A 6,100-nucleotide genomic window follows, 5' to 3' on the forward strand; every position below is an offset into this window, starting at 1 on the left:
GGGGAGGTTCCCAACGCTCCCCAGTCCTCCTCAGGGCTGCTCCCGATCCATTCGCTGCCCAGGCTGTAGCTGTGCTGGGGACTGCCCCGAAATGCAGTGCCAGGCCCGAACTCTGTCCTGGTTACAGGCATGAATCGCAGACTCGGGTGCTGGCCGGAGCAGGCACGTCCCGTCCCGTCCCGTCCCGTCCCACCCGCGGCCGCTCAGGCGGCTTTGTGCCTCTGAGATGAGACCCCATGGAATGTGCGCGTAGCCAGGCAGATGCTGCACTCCAGCGATCTGTTCCTGAAGGGGCACAGCCCAGGGCATGTGCTCACTCCCCGAGCTCTGTTTCAGAAAGCTCCGTGCTCGAACTTCTCCCTAGAGACAACAGGATGTCGTAGTGACCTTGTGTCTCTGCTGGCTACTTGTAAATACCTTCGCCTTTAAAGAGTAACCTGGCCTCAAATTTAGCCTGTTACTGGATTTCCCACCCTGTGACTGTCACCTTTACGTTAAGCGGCAATACAAGTACAGATGTTGAATTACAGCTTTTCCAGACAACACAGAATAACGATTTTACATCTCAACAATGTACATGCTTAATGTTGGGATCATAATACCCGAAATACCTGCTAATACCTGAAAAAGGAGGGATTTGTTTTTAATCTAAGGAACTGTGACTAGTCCTGCATATTAGGACTTTTAGAGCTTTTCCCTTACTGTAACTCATGAGAGAAATACAGTTTTGCCACTGGTTTTGCCTGTGACCAGCACATAGACACGAAAAGCATCTATCTCAATGCATTTTACATGGCACAGTGCTATTTCATAGGTGACGAAACTGACAGTTCTGTATCGATTTTCTGATGAACTACTTGATATATGAATATCAAAGATGTCTCAGTGTGACAACTCTCCTTGCTAGAACACTGTTCTTTTTCACACTGTTTACACAAGGTGGAGGAAATTCAGAACGTTTTTGATCCACTTCTCCACAGCACCAGAAACTACTTTGACTATATTCACTGCAGCTAGTTCGTATGTCCAGCTGTGTAATTATGTAGCAAAATTACTTCATAATTACAAAACTGTTAATTAAATGGCTGCAAATGTTATCCTGACACAAACCCATGGAGCTTCCTCACATATCCCCCGTCCTTCAAAACTCACATTCCATCAGCCAGGTAAGTAACATTCCCAGCACATATTTTATAGGTTCTGTAGAAAGTATGTATTTGTATCATTTTCTAACAAATATACAAATAGAGCAAAAATTAATTTGGAAGAATTTTAGAACTTGTTTCCTATGACACTACTTTGATACACATCTAGGAATTACTTGTACAAGTTTAAGGAGCAAAAAGGTGGTTGTGTTAGCATGTTTATACATTAGACATGGGGCTGCCTTGTTTCTTCCCCACCCTCTGCGGCACTGTATAATGAAGACACATATTAAATTAAAGCAGCAGTTTGACTGCAGTTGCTGTCTGTTTTTTCTAACCAATGCATATGTTTAATTCTCTTGTCTTTCCCCACCCATCCTTACACACAAACAATGAGAAAGAAACTTCAGTTGGATCTGCACTCCTCATTCTCCCCTCTCTATCAGCATCATTTGGCCTTCTCTCAGTAGTATTTTGCAACCAGAATTTAACCAAAACAGTCAGTTCTTATCTCACTGTGTATTACGTTAGCAGTATATTTAGTCTTTCAAAAGTAAACAGCTGGTTAATAAAGATTAAATATGGTAAATAAACATGTTTAAATACTTCTAATTATCTACTTTAATTTTAGCACTCCCATTCATGACTTTACAATTGATACAATATACATGGAGAGGAAAACCAATTCCTTTCCTAAGTAAACTAAAGCAGGATCTGTCTCAAAAAAGCAATCACTGGAATTGAACCCCTGCCTGCATGAGCTACTACATCTCTACTAAAAGCAATGTAGTGTACTCAGTAGAGCTACATTACCTGCTGTTAGACCACTTTTTCTAAGCATAGCAATGTTGGAAGAGTATCTATCTTCTGGCAAGATAGTATGAGGTAAGAGTCAATGGGTGATGGCCATCTAGTTTCCCCAAGCACCTCATGGACTTAACAGAGGAACAGCCTGAATGGGGTAGCAGATAAGAATGAGGATTACTGGGGTGGGAGTAGCGTCTTTAAGAGAAGAGGAAGATGAAAAGGCGTGATCCATTGCAGCAAGACTGTAATGAACATAGCGGACTATGGAAGAAAGACATCCGCAGAAATGCCTGGTGATACAAAGCCTATGCACTGCTTTGACTTACCAGGTCCCCTTTTTAGTCCAGAAGACTGCAAACTAAACAAAAAAACCCCATGACTTCAGTTTAATTTAAGAGGCCTTTGACCATCATCTATCATCTTTATTTTAAGCTGGGACTACTGAACTTGCAATATTACACACAAGCAAAAATGTCCTTTTCCCTCCTGCTGTGGAGTTATCAAGATCCCCATAACAAAAGAACAAAAGGTGCTTGGAATTGCATGGAGGCTGGGAGGGACTGCATAACTCTGCTAAGCACAGCATTTCCTAGAATGACAGACACCACTTCTAACATTGGGCAGCATTTAGCTGTGGGAAACTACTAAATAAAAAGATGTCAGCTTGCCAAGATAGGCCCTTCATTTACCACCCTGGATGTTTCATGTTTAGGAGCCAAAAACATCCACACTGTGATACCCTGTTCCTTTGCAAGATGATAAGAGTTATCTTCCTTCTTTCATGTTTGGGTTGAGAACCATTCAGTGAAACTCTTTAAACAGTGTAATTTTGCCCAAATATTTGCATGTTTCTTAATTTTAGTTGCCATGCCCACAGCAAATGTGGTAGCCTTTAAATTTTTGACCTCTGGTTGCCAAGATAAATACGTAAGTAAGGATGATTCAGTTTGTTAGGGAGTCATGATGCAAAACAGTTATCACATGTGTGAGGATGCATAAACACAGTTTAGAAAAGGGGTAAGTATATCTGTAATGCAGCATCTTTCCCTCCTGAAAGTGCAACTCTGAGCACTTGTATCTCAAAGGCACCACTACAAGGGTAGTTTTAAGTGGCTTGCAGTGAGGCCGACGTGTTGAATGCAGGGGAAAACTGGAGTAGAAGCTCTGGGTATAATTTTCCTTTTCAGATTGCTTTTTCAGTAAGATTTCTTGAGTACGAATCACTTCATTTGGAACTGGAGTCCCATCTCTTGCTCCCATCCTTCCTCAGAGCAGAGTGATTTAGATGTTAGCTAACATAAATCCTACAGGCATGCTCATTCTGGGTGCAATCAGTGCTTAACAGGAGCCTGTGAATTAGCACTGTAAATTAGAAATTTCTATTTAATATACTGCATCATCGTCTCTACTATAACAGAGATATTCTACACAACATCCTCTTGTGGGCTGTTTGTAGTCATCCATATGTGCTCTGAGAGCATCTAAGCTTAAAATTTGGCCCTCAATTGGTATTTTGCATATATACTAACAATTTACAGTGGGGAATTTTGCCTGCAGGGTTCTTTAGTTCTGCTGCATTTCTCAGAAATAAAATCTGTGGTCTTAAATACCTGAAAGCATTAACTTGCCCCCCTTGTGTACGTATTATGATACGGTCTAATAATGCAGTAGCAGAATTTTCCATGTGATTTTGGCTTCCTTCAAATTCACTAGATGAACATCACTCAGTGTATCAAGTGAAGCAGATTGTTGCCTTAGGTGACTTCCTCATTTGCTGTACAAATTGGAAAGCATGGAATAAAGAAGGGAGGATGCCGTAGGAGTGGAATGAATGCTACCCTGAAGAACTAGAATCTAATTCAGTCTTTGGCAGACACTATCTGCATGCTACCTGGCAAGTTATTTAAACAATTTTCTTTTAGTAAGTAGATCTATTTGCTTAAGTTAGATGTCTAAGCTTCTTCTTAACTACAGCTGTGGAAAAGAGACCAGCTCTGTTCAGAACACACATGTTGGAGTCTTCCTATCCCTATGGCTAAAAATTCATCCTCAATTTCTAGATTAAATAGAAACATAGAATCATAGAATGGTTAGGGTTGTAAAGGACCTTAAGATCATCTAGTTCCAATCCCCCTGCATAAAGATATGCATAAAGATAGAAAGAATATTGTCTCCCATGGTACATTTCTTCTCTACTAAGTGGTAAACTCAGAATATGTGGAGTGAGATTGGCACATGTACTGAACACTCAACTCAAAAAGGGTAATAGCAAGCTTTTTGCTCTGAACACATAAAGCAGTAAACACTCTGAAAACACTACATGCCAACCTAGACCTAGTAGGAACTCGACAGATTGGGCTTACACCTCTTATCTCTCAAAGGTGTAAAAGTGAAACATTTAGATACAATGGTAATAGCAATGGAGACTACACAGAAACCCTCCATAAGGAAATGAATTCTCTACTCAGTGCAGACACAACTCTGAGGCAGATAACTGGCATGGAAAATACCAACAGAAAGCATCATAATAAAGTTAAGTTCTAATACAGGGTCTCGGCTTAATGAAACCTTTACTAGAGGCTGGCCTAGCAGCTCTGTGGGTTACATGCCATCTCTGCAGCAGACAGAAGCTTAGCTGCATGTATGAAAGTTCGCTACAGCACATGAAATACCACAAGCCCATTTCCGGCAGCATGTTTGTCTCATTAACAAATCTATTTCCATCTCCTGCACGTCCTCTGAAAGTGAAGGTCACACACTTTCTCGGTGTTTGATCATTAACACCACAAGCAGCTCCTGTTACAAGGTTCAAGATTCATCTCTAAATGGCAAGGTGCCCAAGACGAAGGACAGACGTTTAAAACTAGGCAAATGCCCAGAGCAAGCATCTTTGACAGTATCTAAAACCTAAGATTGAAGCGTGTAAATAAGAGTGACTCTTCAAAGCATGTCCAGGACACTTCTGCACACGTACCTTGAGGGGGCGGTGTGACACCAAGCATTGTGCGGAGGGAGCAGGTAGTGCCGAGGGACAAGTGTTCTCCGTTCTACCCTGCTTACACCGTCACGGGGAAATTACCTGACCTTCTGCTTCCACAGGATTAATGGTTCTCTCCAGTGCTAAGGATGGATCCCTCATTTCTTAATGAGTTGCTTCTTGTAGGGAATAACGTTGACTATAGCAGTACAGTAGTATTGGGCTGATACAGGTACCATCAGAATAGACATCCGATTTCTGAGAGCCTCTGATAATTTTACATCACTTTTCCAAGGATTCCGGAAGCATCTTATTGAACAAAGGCAGCGCTTTGACTCTGATGCAAACTTTGCCTTGTCTGCACTATCACAGCTTGGTCACAGTGCAAGGTATAAATAAAGGTGATCGTGACTATTCTGTGGTCCTGGGGAAGGTTTTTCTGAACAAACCAACTGAGATGTAGGGGGAAAAAAAAAAGATACAAATAAACTGAACGGGTTTAAAATTTTCTGCGTTGTTTTCTTAAGGTGTTATTTGTACAGACAAAAGGTTATTTTTAATTCAGACTTGAAACAAATGCCTGACATTTTTCTGACCAAACCAAGTGAGATGTAGGGGGAAAAAAGAAAAAAAGATACAAATAAACTGAACAGGTTTAAAATTTTCTGCGTTGTTTTCTTAAGGTGTTATTTGTACAGACAAAAGGTTATTTTTAATTCAGACTTGAAACAAATGCCTGACAGTTCTCCCATGTCTGGCAGCTTTCACACCAGATTTAACAATTGTTCCACTGTCACCTGGAGACTGCTCAATAGTGCAAGTGCAGCAGGGTGACATCCAGCAGTAGTATTTCATGTCCCAGCATTTAGCTTTGACTGTATTCACGTATGTAAATTTTATATTAGTTCTGAATGCAGTCTTGAAAATGTAATCATGATTCTGTACTTGTGCTTAAGCTACTTTTAAGATCAGCAGGCTTTATCTTACCCTATCTTAATCAAAATAGAACATTTTGTAACCAACACAACTAATTTCTCTTCAGCGCAACTGAACGAGGCTTATTCACTAATTTCTGGCAAACAAGAGAACTATATTTAAAAAAATAAAATAAAATTAGGCAGCTCAGTTTAGATACTGTGTCGGAGCACAAAGAACTCCCAAGCCTCCTGCT

This window comes from Nestor notabilis, unplaced genomic scaffold, assembly GCF_000696875.1.
Source record: "Nestor notabilis isolate BGI_N333 unplaced genomic scaffold, ASM69687v1 scaffold6256, whole genome shotgun sequence".
Lineage (NCBI taxonomy): Eukaryota > Metazoa > Chordata > Aves > Psittaciformes > Psittacidae > Nestor > Nestor notabilis.